At 29.6% G+C, this 13765-nt stretch overlaps 1 long non-coding RNA gene across 1 annotated transcript in view; it reads left to right on the forward strand.

Moving 5' to 3' along the window:
- LOC147808157 (uncharacterized) overlaps window positions 1-13154 on the forward strand; it is a 163479-nt gene extending 150325 nt beyond the window's left edge. Inside the window, exon 3 of the long non-coding RNA XR_015434744.1 lies at window positions 11453-13154. This is a non-coding gene — a long non-coding RNA (uncharacterized LOC147808157). The remainder of the gene's footprint in view (window positions 1-11452) is intronic.
- The last annotated feature ends 611 nt before the right edge of the window (window positions 13155-13765 follow it).

Genomic DNA, 13765 nt, shown 5'->3' on the forward strand with positions numbered 1-13765 from the left:
TATCTTTTACCATGGACTTTAATCTTTCTTTATCACCTGTTATTCACTTTTAAAAATCTTAATTAATTACAAAAACTTTGTTTAATTTAAACTTTTGTTACACGATAAGATATTATGCATGAACTATAATACATTACGTTATTATTTTTTTGTCATTTATAAGAATATAACATTCAGCTTATTGTAAAATAAATTGTGATATATGTTTTTTTAACACTGGTTGTTCAATATTTGTATCTTTTTTCATAACGTTTCGACTTCATTGTATCGTATAACTTAATACGTATCAGTGTTTTGAACCTAATAAAACAAGTTAGATGTGAGTGGGCAAGATTTTTTCTATCACATGAAAAGAAATGTCGAAATTAAGAATGAATTTTCAAAAAAAAAATGCATATGCATTTGCATAATTAGGAAAACCATTAATTAAGGGTCAATTATAAGTTTCTTTCAGTTCTCAAACAAGTTTTAAGCGGTGTATTTTGAAATTTGTAACCGTCATTTTTTGTTTTACTAAAATAAATAGAATTTGGATATTTTAATGAACTCTAAATATTATTATTGTTAAATTTAGTTTTTAATGATTAACAGATCATATTAGCACTTACGTTAGTTAATATCAAATACCTGAATCAGTTTTACGCTTCAAAAAAGATAACCTTAATATGAAAAATGTTTCCTCTGTATTTTCCGTGGCAAAAAGGCTTTTAGCATTAATTATAATGCAAAATAGATTGAAAGATAGTCAATAAAATAACTTTTTATGACTTCGCCGGTAATAATTCCTTAGATTTCAGAAACTTTTCTGTCATTTAATTATTTTATTTTATAATCGTCATTGAACAGTCGACCCAATTTTTAGTTTACGACTACTAATGTTCAACTCCGTAGCCTTATGATTTTGAACCCAATCCAGAAGACAAGGGAACTTCTGGATCGAGTATTAGGAGAAATTTGCCTTCGAGAAAGATATTTGGATAGAACCAGCCCGTATTTGCATTACATGGAAAAGAAACGAAAACTTTTCATGGTTAGCCAAATGGAAAAGGGACTCTAGCCCATGATCCGTCTACCATTGGGGATATTTTTATTCAGCACTGTGGTCGGAATGAGAAGGGTGACAAATTCATATCCACCAGCCATCTCTGAGATTCGAGCACGATGCACCTCATTGAAAGGCGAACGCTCTATCCCCTGCTTATTTAAATATTATTGACCTTATGTGAATGATTTTTCTTTTACTTTTGTTAAGAATTCTTGAAGTATATCGCTCATGGGCTGCAATAGTGGCACAACTCAAGAAACACCCGTTTTGGACTAAGAACAGGTGTAAATACGAAAATACACATTCTTTCAGCAGCAATACTAGCACAACTCATAATTCAACTTGAAGGCAATCTTCGTTTAAACAAACTAAAGCATTTCTTATGCATTTTGTTTTCAATGAAAACTTTAAAGCCATTTATCTCGAAACTTAATTTTTTGAGTTGTGCCGCTATTGCAGCCCAAGAGCGATATATTAAGGTTAGTCATTTCGGCATGCTCAGTATTTATCTTAAAATTAAAAACGAAATAATCAATTTATTATTTCTTCATAAACATAAGGATAAACAGTTGTCAGAATCATCTATTTTCAGTTCTTTTTTTAAAGAAAGATTGGTTCCTGATATCTCCTCATTTCCTTCCTTGCAAGAGGAATTCAGCCGTCATCGTTAAATATTCAAGTGTTTTCTGATAAGGCGTTAAAAGGATAATTAATCAAATTATTACTTGGTGAAACTTTATTGTGGTGGTATTGAATCATAAGTAGTTTCAAAGTACTTGATCTAGAAAGTCAACAGCCGCTTGCTTTATCATAAATATTAAATTATAATGATTGCATAAAAGAGCATTATAGAGAATCACATTAAGATAAGCAAAAGTATTTAAGCATAAAATAATATTGATTGTTTTATTACGAAGCTTCTCTAGTCGTTTATCAAACTATTTAACAGCTTTTGCGACATGAAGTGATAATAAGCACTGACATAATTTTAGTCGTTAATTATTTCATTTAACTTTGGTAAATATTTAGTTTTACACTTCTTTAAAATATCATATAAATCACGATTATGTTCTTAAATTTCTCAATTAATATTAGAAACAGAGTTTATAAATAAAATTACTTTATTTCGCCGAAAAACAATTCATGTTGGGAATTAAAAGTATAAATAGTATGGAAGAACAATTGGCCTAACTTTATGCATTCATTATTTAGGAACTAATAAACATACTTTGTGCACGTTATTAGGCATTCAACCATTTTAGGACCTTCATTTTTAGGCTGGTAATACTTTTCGCCAAGCAACGAATATACTGTGATGTATTGATGAAAAGGTTTTTTCACAATAGATTTTGCTCGATTTAAACCTAACTTTAATAAGTAATTACATTCTGATAAAATACACTGTCACAAATTACAGTAACTCATTATCATTTGGTTAAAAGTAGCATTTTAATCACTAATTTGAGCGAAAATACAAGTGAGTTAAAAAAAGAAAAATTTATTTTCCCATTTTTGAGTCAGGAACAACTTAGACAGCATCAATGACGTTTCTCCGGTACAACCTGAAGGCAAAATTTTTTTAAAAAAAAGTGTAAACTCAAGTAGCCACTTTACAGTTACTGCTTACTTTATCCGTGATTTTCCTAAGTTAAATATTCTACTTTTTTAAGTGTTCCTCTTTTTAAGAGTGGGTGAATTATGTAAATTGTTGGTGGTAGAGCCTTTTCTTTAACTATACCTTATCTAAGGTTGAAATACAAGTAACACGGCTTAAATAAAAATATTTAGTTTGAGATTGAAGCAACCGTTCTAAAATTGACTGCAATTGAGTTAAAATTTGAATTAAGTCAAAACTTAAAATTTAACATTTTAAGTTAAAGTTCTAATTTTTGGGGTAGTTTGTTTCCAAGCTCAAAAATCACAATTTAAGGGCTATCATATTTTGGATTTAAATTTAAAGAAATGCTTAACTCTTAGAGCAGGTATCTTCTTTGAAATTAGATTTTATGTGTCAGGTTCATGTCCAGTGCTAAATCTTTTATTGAACTGGGCATATATCCATTTGAAACATAAAACACTTTTTTATAGCTGCTTAATGGCGATACTGGTCTAATTTCTGACATTACCTCAACTTGTTTATTTTTCTCATTGTCTTAATCACACGGCTTTAATTGGCAAATTGAATTAGAATATAAAGTTTAGACATTATACAGAGATAATCATATGAGAATTTGTATAAATTCGTCTTGTGTTAAAAGACTACCATTTCCTGTTATGTCTTTGCCCAAGTAATCTAACAAATGTTATTTCAAAGCCAAAGCTATTATTACGATGTTTTGCCAATAGCGGCTAGAAAAGATCAAATATTAAGATGTTAAGCATTATCTATAAAAAATGCGTGTGTGAAATTGAGTAACCAAATAAGGTGAGACAATTTCCATTAAAATGGAGAGAAATGATAAAAAAAAACGAGATTAATAAATAATTACATTCCTTATCGCATTTACACTGTTCATTGCCCACGTAATTACTTATTATTTTAAGTGATAGACCTTATCTAGAACTACCAATGGGGCCAATTCGGCCCCTCTCAATTTTAGTTGCTCTTTAATTCAAAAAAATAACATGCTAAAAGTGTTTAGTATGTCTGAATTTTCATAATTTGATCCATTTTAACTGCTCATTTAATTCTTCATGCGTTAAGCTTATAAAAATGTATTTATTGACAAGTATACATAGAATGACGAAAAGTGTCAGAGTGATCCCTGAGGTATTTTGTAGGTTTGGATGTAAGGTACCTCGGTTTCGTTAAAAAATTGTAATTCAACAAATGTATAATTATTATTCATTGAGAAATGAAAACTCATATATTTAAGAAACAATTATGTAAACATCATTGACAGGTCAGTGTCACCCAAACAATTGAAATACCATAGAAGTTTGATGAATAAGTCTATAATAAATTTTTATTAAAATCTGATTATATTTTAAGATTTTAGAAAAATCATGAAGTTTCATCTATAGAAACATATAAATCGTGGAAACTGTATTTTATATAAGCTATGATTATATTTTGAGTTTTGAGATGTCTAATTGATTTACGAATAAGCAACTTGGAAGGGGCAAAATTGATCCTTTTTGTATTTCTAGGTATCCAGCAATTTTCAAACTTTTTCGTGTTAAATTGTTTCTTTTTATCAACGTCAAAATATGCTTTGAGGGAATAACAATAAAAAAATTTCTTTACAATAGTTAATTAGAAATTTGACTAATAATAGTTATCATTTATCTTGCTTTATCAGTACGGAAAAAAATATTGCAGCATTATGTAGGTTATTTAAAAAACAATAGACGTAAGTCTCCCAGGAATATTTTTTTTCCCAGCTAAGAAGAAATATTGAGCTTCAGCAACTGATGAAAAAAAGTATTTTCTCGCTTCATTGGAAGATGGGAATCCTATTTAAGAATCAATTTAAGTGTCTTGACGTTGCTGTATGTGCAAGATTCTTTGATCTGAGACTAAAGCGAAAAGAATCCGTCTCCTGATAAATGTCCCTTATTTTTTATTTTGTTCTATAAAAGCTACTATTGGAAAAGTTAAGTTTTTTCGAAATGCCATCTAAGTTTTTTTATGCATATATTCTTTGATGCTAAATTTGATTGCATATGAACGCTTTTAAAAGTAATAGAACTTTTTATAAATAAAATAAGCGTAATTTCAGCTATTTAAAAACCGCTTATTTTTTACTTATTTTCAAACAAATATAGACATGCAAATCAAATGGGTAGAAGATGGAAGAATAATCAATTTTATGTGTTTAACGAAATTCAATGCCATGAAATTCAGAATTGCTTTTTCTTAAAGCAAAGTAAGTTATTTACGTTCTTGAATCAAACAGAAAAATAAACTGCACCTGCTATAATAACTTTTTAACGCATGATTTTGACTCTGTAATTAAAGGAAATAATTTGTTAATTTAATTGGCTTTCCTGTTTTATAACCAAAAGACAATTTATGTTACATTTTTGGTATATTATTAAGTTCTTCGTAAGAATGATATTTTTTCCTATTTTAACAGCACAATGAGTATTCTTTTTTGATTTCCAAGAACTTTTTAACTTATATGTTGAATCCTTCTAAGTTTAAGACTAGGTGTCTGTTAATATCTCTAAAAACAATGCCTGAGAAATGTCTAATATTATCGAAATAAATATCAGTTTGCTTTTTTTTACCCATGGGCAAAATGGATCTTGATGGCTTCCACACGCTTTTCAACTTTGTTCAAGAGTAATAGTAAACATTGCGCATGCGTCGTCATTGCATGCGTTGCTTTGGCGACCGCTGCAGTTTTTCTTTCTTATTTTCACTAGTAGGCATTTTTAATGCATTTACGTAATTATAATTAAAAGTATTTTGAAATTATTTTTATTACTAACGTATAATTACTGGCTTGACGATGATATTAATATAAATATGAATGCTGAAGAAGGAAAAGTATTTCGTGACGTCTTGAAACACGTACATAGGCAGAATATGAAAATCAATCCAACGACAAACATCAATTGAGACAATTTTTGCGACCCATGATTTGAAATATTTTGGCGCTTAACGGAGTCAATCCAGAAAGAAAAAGCATTTGACTAATGAGTAACCAGAGATCGTAATAAGGCGATCACAACTTTTTTGTCGATTTTTTTATTAGTATTATTTTAGTCGGTTTTAAATTTTTTGTTGAAATTTTGAATAGTCAATTTAATGCCTGTGGCATTGGCATTGAGTGACCTGGGGCATTAAATGGCATTTTTGGTAGGTGCCAGCTACAAGAACGTGTTATGGCAATATTACAATGATTATTATTATTGTATTTTTATTGATAAATAATAATATTTTATCAGTTTAGAACTTAATTGGTTTATGGAGATCAGTGATCTCCAGATAAGACTAAATGTTATAATGATGATTTGGTGGGTTGATTGATTGAAAACTATTAATAAAAGAGCCATTTTCGGCAATACCGCACTCACAGCTTGATTTATAATGTTATCGTGATTATTATCATCAATTAATGAAAACAATGATTGAAAGTAGCTAAAAAATAGCGTTTCTCCAGAATTTTAAATTTGTTGCACTGGGTCAGTTACGAAATGTTAAACATTCGACCATTACTACAATCGAGTGCGGTGCAGGTTATTTTAAGCCAACCTTTTGATTTTAAATATCTCTGATTTCCTACAGAACAATATTTTTAAAAAGAAATCGATCCTGAACATCCATTCAACTGTTTTTGACAACGTAATGAAACCTTTATAAATACACAAGCGAAAAGCCTGAAAAATTACTAGATAACATTTCTTCTGAGTAGACAATTTCTCATGAAAGAAATAAGAAGCAAAAAAGAAGGGTGAGTAAAGAAGTAGATAAAAGCTGGACTGTCGTCACACGTCGGCAGCCAATATGTCAAATGAGAGACAGCGTCTAAGAAAGAAAAAAAAAACAAGAAACTCTTTTGGTCGCCAAAAAACTCTAATAGGAAGCATAGGCCCATTCTCCAGGTTTGATTAGAGCATACCGCTTTTCCGAACTAATAAAGCTCGTAAAAAAGATTTCTTCACTTATCTAAGCCTCCCATGGGTTGCCTAAAACTACTATTTCCTCAACTCAGCAAATAGACATTTCAGAGACGAGTCTGCGTGAGACGAAATGCTTGAGAGTGTGTGCACATGGCTCTGATCCTGCGAACGTAGGACGTGTTTATGATGGGGATTAACGTCACCGTTAACGTGCGTTATAATCCGATTTCGGGCGTTAAATTGCCAGTTTATGACGCTTAGTCTAGAAATCTGTGGTCTTGGAAGGGATACAGACTATCATTATGAGTCACTGTAGGTTATACTTAGAAAATTCTTATTTATTGGTTTACTCTTAGTAGAATTTCTACGTTTTGTGAAAGTACAAACTGCTTATGGATAAAATTTATTAGGTTTTTGTCCGTAAAGCGGTTACAATATTTACTTATAGGAGGGAGTAAATCCAATAAGTATAAGGTGTGATGATGGACTGCAATAGATAATGGACTTTTAAATAAAGAAACACACACACATTTCAAAATACATGTTTTAATCTAGCAGATTTTTTAAAAGTATTTTAAGATTGATTGGACACGTAAAATGTCTATTTTTTGCCTTAAATTTCATATTATCCAAGAGTCAGAATTTTATAATGATTGAGCAAGAATTGTTTTCTTTGGTAGATAGTAAGGGAGAAAGGGGGCTGGTGTTGTCATGGTGCTAGCTAAGGGAAATGGTTAATTCTGTTATTTATTACTCATAAATTTCAGCAGATAGGCAAAAATGCTCTTTCATATATAAAACAAGAAAAAAATTTTACGTAGAAAATTTATAAAAAAGTGATTTTTATGATTAAAATATAAATTTTTAATTTTCGATCAATTGCAGTTTTGGACAATTTCTATTCATCGTTTTGAACAATAGGAGATATTACGTTTTGAATGATATACCAATTACATATTTTAACAGTCACTTTTAACACGAGATTCATTCATTACTTCCCGAATTATGAGCTTATAAGAAGAAATAACTGTGCGGGATTCGTGTGGATAAGAATATAATACTAGGTCTGGTAGAATTTCACATTTGGTACTAATATATTTCAATCTTAAAGTTACAAAACATGCAAAATAATTTGCTTACTATAGAATGATGTTCATCCTCAGTTAGGCTAAATACTAAAGAAGGAACCAGAATGACAGCAGAAGGAAATTTGGATATAAAAACCTATTACTTCTGAATTCTTTGCAGTAGTTCCTTAAAACATACAAAACTATACTTTAAAAGACTATAAAAATGGTTTAGATCATAAAAAGAATCTAAAGCTTGTTAGTCTATTGATAATAATTTAATATTATAAATTAATTATAGTCTACTGATAATTAAAGTTTGAAGGTGAATTAGCAATCAAAAATGTGTTTGAATGATTCTGGTTTTTTGCCTGCATTCAGTTATCTTTAAATACTAGAGTGGAATTGCAAAGAAAAATTTATGAAAAATATTTAAAAAAAATCTAGTTTATTACTGCTAGTATTTTAAGAAAAAGATAGTTCGTATGAAAAAGATAAGCAGCTGATATCTAAGAGTAAAATACTCCGAAAGATCTTGGACAGCTAAAGGATATGTCGATAGAATACAATAAAATTGTAAAATTTACAGTTGATTTAAGGAACCAGATGTTGTCAAATTTATAAAGGCTAGCCACATTAGATAGCAAGGACACCATTTACGTACAATAACTAAAACCCAACTAAGACAGTGGCTTTTTCAACTATAGAAGGCACCGGAAAAGAGGAAGACCCCCCCCCAGGTGGTTGATTCTATTGAGAAATATCTCAATGATTTACTAGTAAACTGATGGCAATCTATTGCTCCAGAATCAGATTGAGAAGACTCATGGAGACAGCCTATGCCTAGTGACGTTTGTAGTGCTGAAGAAGTACTTTAAAATTTCTTATAAAAATTGAACGAAAATTAGATTTCAAATGTCTGTGCTTTTAAATAAAAACTTGCTATTGTACATATTACCACTGAAAGTCAATAAATGTGTGCTTAATAATAAATCACCTAACATTTATTTAAGAGAGTTTTAATTAAATATTTGAATTCTCAAAGGCAGAAAAAAAAAGTTTATTTCTTTCAGATAGTTAAAAAAAATTTTTAAAGATCGATATATCCATAGAGATTTGCTAGATTTAAGCGGAGCGAAAGAAAACAATTACGCAGGATGACATTTTAAAGTAAAGAATGAATCATTTCATCTAACATCATAAAAACAATAGATAATTTAATTAAATCATTAAGTTTATTCATTTAAAATAAAATAAAGTTTTCATACTCCACTTAAACTTTCAGCTTGCAATTTTGCTTTTAAAACGTAATATATAAAAAAAGAATTTTTTTTCAAAAAAATTTTTTTATATCCATCGTACTAAATAATTACTTTTATCTCATTTTGTGATCCTTTTAAATTAAGGCCAAATTTTTTTAAAGAAACGGTCATAAAGATTTGCCATCTACCGATACAAATTTTTATTCCTTATTTAAATGGGTGAATATAAAACAAAAAATTACAAAAAAACAAACATTGGCATAAAACCGTGGAAAGTTAATGAATTATTCAGCCTTACAAGAAGTGTTTACGGAGGTTTTATGTTTAAATTCTTTCGGTGGTAAAAGAAATTCCTTTTTTTGCACTATTTACTTAGAATCTTTTCATTCAAGCCTGCCCTGGCTTGAGGTCATAAAGTAAATAAAGAGATGGAAGGGTTGCGGTTATAGTTTTAAGCGCAAGTGAAGGAATCTGCAGAAAAAAATATTTTGAAATTCAATTTCATTTCACAGTGGTATGAGGTGCAAGAACTAATTTTAGTTAGCGTCGAATTTTTTGAAAAACGAGAAATCTTCTTAAGTACTTAGAATTTTTTTAAGCTAAGATATGTGAATATCACGGTATTATATTGAGTTTGGATAAACGTGTGAATAAAATTTATTTTTTCCACATTCAGTTTTTCATTTAACTCATATCTCCTATTTGATATGAGGTGATGACTTAAGAAATACCTTTCTCACATTTTATACAGAAATGGCATTATTTTAGAGTTTAAAAAAAATTTGCATTTTTATTTATTTTTGGCCTGTTTCAGAGCTTTGAACTATTACTGATCAAAAAAATTTAATTCATTTAATAATATAGTGTAATTTCTCCGTACATTAATTTTTCTAAGACGTAACAGAAAAGGAAAAGAAAATTAGTTAAAACTAAAACAAGGAAACTTCGTCTAATCTTTAATGTTTAGATTATGTTCCACTTTTTTTGTTACAAATGCAGCTGTAGACTTTTATGCAACTGGGCGATTAGAAAAAAGGACAATATTCTTCAAAATATCATTTTTATTCCTCATTCAATGATGTAGTTTTTCATTTTAAATAAAAGATTCAGAATTAATAGTTTATGTAAGAAAAAAAGAATGCTCTGTTGTGTTTGAGTGTTTTTCTTTACTTAACTAAGTTGAGACACATGAAAAATAATAGTAAGTAAACATTATATAATAAGGAGCTGATCTAGAATTTTAAATAGTAAAGTTGTGGCTCTGTTTTAAATACGAGTAGCATTTCTATTATGTTCTATGCAACTGCGAGATTTCAAGCTATGTTAAAAATAAAACTATCTTCGTGATATTGTTTCCATAGTAGGAAGAGCATGTGTTATAAACGACATTGTTATCTGAGACTTACTTTAAATAAATAAATCAATTCAGAATGTTTTATACGGTTTTAACTGTAACGTATCATGAATTTGGTTTTGAAATGAGGGGAAAGGGAAGGATGCAACAGGCTTGTAATACAGAACATCGATTTTTCAGCAACTAATAAGTTTTCTGCTTCATCAACAATTCCAGGTAGGTACCTGAAACAAAATAAGTAATTTTCTGGAAAAAAGTATATATTTATGCAAAAAAATATGTTTCATTTTGTGTTTGCAATATAAATTTCAGAAAGCTCTTATATTGACGACTACTTGTGTAAATAGTGGATTGTGATCGAAAAATACAATGTGTCTCGTGCTGAAAAAGTTCGTAATGAAGTAAGATCGTAATTGTAATGGGGCATGGGTATTTAAAAAATAATGAGTGTAATTAATCTTTCTTCTCTAAAAACCATCAGTTTAATCAGTTTGACTTTTGGAACTAATGTCCGTAAAATTTGATGGAAATTATTCACCAGTAGGGGCAGAAATACGCAAATTGTTTTGAAAATGCGAACGTTTCATTTTAGTGACTGACTGTACTTTCCAAAAGATATAAAAACTAATAAACTTTTAATTCAAAATATTAATATATTGTCAACTGAAACGGATTAGATCTAACAATAAAAAAATAACAAAGAAATCTAAATAAACGAAAATTTTTTTACCTGACTACTGAGACAAAATGAAAACATCGCAGAAATTTCATTTCGAATTCTCCAGTATGGTTTAAAAGTAGTTTCAACTTAATGTTATCATTTTTTTTGTCGAAGACATTTGGAAAATAAGAGTTTTATGTAAATAAAAATATACTTCAATTTGCCTACGGGGGATTAGATAGCGATTTCGAATGAATTTCATTTAAAACAGTTGCTAGTTTAATATTGTACCTATTCTTAGGAATTAAAATTCTGTAAGTAAAGTTGATTTTATATTTTTATAATGCCTGCTACTTTAGAGCATATCGCTGGTTCAAAGTTAAAACGAAGTGTCGAAGTGCAGAAGTGTCGTTTTAACTTTGAACCAGCGATATGGCCTCTAGGTAATCAATAGGTGGTATTGTTGATCTATTTTTCATGTGCACCATATAGGAGGATCAACTTCATCCTAACAGCACAAGAACAAATAGAACAAAGAGAGACAGAGAGAAATTACATTGATGTCGGAACAAGGATTTGAACCTTTTACCTGGTATGAGGCCAACTCCTTGACTACTATACTAGACGGTCGGCATTAAGTCTGTTTTATAAGGGAAAAAAGTGTGTTTTATAAGAAACAACATATTCACTTGAGCACCCTAAAAGTGTTGATTAAGCCAAACTTGGTATTTTGGATATTGATTCTAGTATTTGTTTTTATTTTGTTGAATTTAAAAATGAAATTTTAAAAAATCTGAATTTCATGAATTTGAAATTTATAAAAATTCGAACACAACTAACGTTTTTCATTTATCAAAAGCTTTTAAATTGTATTTTTGTCTTAACCTATGTATCTTTTCTTAACAGCATTTGTTTTTATTTAAAGCATTATGCTTCACAAAAAGCAATAACTTTAAAATGCCGATCGATCTTCTTATATTTTAATACTACAATCAATACTTTCAAACATCTTTTTGTGCCAAATCTCCATTTCCGTAAATCACTAAAACTTAAAACTCGTTGAAAAATGACTTGCGTCACTTCAACCTGGAAGAGGAAGAAATCTGATACTTGAGATCATGGAAGGGTGTTTTTATCAGGTGCCAGATATTGGGAATGGAGAAGCTAGAACAATTTTTGTTTGTGATATTTGTCGATCCACTTTTATGGAGCATTTGGCATCCGCTCGATAGTTATGGTTCTCGACGGCTGCCACTGCCAAAACGGTTCTGATGACTCAGCTTCATTGAAGATGCAGAACACGCGAAAGGATGCTGACTATCTTTATTTATAGTCTATGTTTCCGTTTTTCCTTATTTCGCGTCTTAGAAAAAAACGCCTTTTCCTCAAGCTTCTAGTTTTATTACTCCTCACTACAGACAGGATAAGAAGTCTTATCAGTTATTGGAGGAATTCTTTCAGTTGCTCCAGAACCGGTATTGGAACTTTGATTATAGTCATCGTAAGCCTGCATCGTTGTGTTATAGACATTTATATAGGAACTTTTAAGTTAGTAACTTAAATAGACTGGCTTGATTTATATCAAAGTTTCTTGGCATATTTTATCAAGGTTGACGCTGCTTTTTGTATGTTGGTAGTTTTGAGTATCCTTGATTGCAAAGATTTTAGAATTTTCTTTATTTTGAAGAAGAAAGAAATTTAATTAAAGTTCCATGGAGTTTAAATAAAGTTTTAAAACTTCGGCTAAAAATGTTTTGTATAGTTACTTCGAAATTTAAAATATATATATCTGAGCTAAAGATTTTTTACTGCATAAGGTTTGACATAGATTTTCCTGCTCCCCTATGCAAGCAATTTTACATAGTTTGTAAATAATATAACATATTTATAAACATTTGTATAGTATACAACAGAAAGTACTAATCTTTTGAGTACATCTTGGAGGGAAGTGTGGTTGTGAAACTTTTGTTTACCTATATAAGGCAGATCTCTTGAGGGGCAGAATAATGTAAGCTAAAAATTCATAAGTGTGTGATGAATAAGATTGCACTAAATTAGGGTTAACCAAAGAAAGTACAGGTAGAGAAATACAAAAATATAGTTTCCTAAATGTTCAAAGCGCTTGCAAACAGTAAAAATAAAGAACTTTGTTGTAGTATTGAAAAAGTGAGGAATTAAACATTTTTATGAAAAATCGTTTGTTGATTGTCTTTTAGTTCTTTCTTTACCAATTGAACCCACTGAGATGTTTGTATATGTTGTTTAATCTAATTTACTTCAAAGTCTACGATGGATAACGTTTTTCTCGTTTAAAACACATTAGTTTAAATTTTTTTTATTAATATTAAAAACATTTTATTTATTTTTTATTGATGTAATAACAATACAGTATAATATTGTGTTACAGATTATTTGTTGGATGGAACACAAGTGATACGAAAATAAACAATAGACAAATTGGTTTTTAGCATAGATAATAGCAATCAGAAGTTTTATTATGTTCCTTTCAATTTAAAAAAACGTGTTTCTTTTCTTCAGAGAATGAATTTTAGGAATTAGGGGCTATCTGATGCGCAATTCGAAGGGCTTCAAGTACAAGAATGAACTTGCAATGTGTAATTAGAGTGAAAAAAATTCCTTGGTATCTATCCAAGCATTGAGTACAGCAAAATCACGAACGTTGTAAAAAAAGTCCGATATAGCTGCAAGTTTCACATCGTGCAGAATAATTCCTTAGCATTTAGTCTGCTAACATTTTGTTCGATTGCAGTAAGTGACAGTGCTTAGCTTCTAATCTATGCTTTC

Source organism: Parasteatoda tepidariorum, chromosome 6, assembly GCF_982258835.1.
Source record: "Parasteatoda tepidariorum strain Cologne lab strain chromosome 6, Ptep-v5.0, whole genome shotgun sequence".
In the NCBI taxonomy this organism is placed as follows: Eukaryota; Metazoa; Arthropoda; class Arachnida; order Araneae; family Theridiidae; genus Parasteatoda; species Parasteatoda tepidariorum.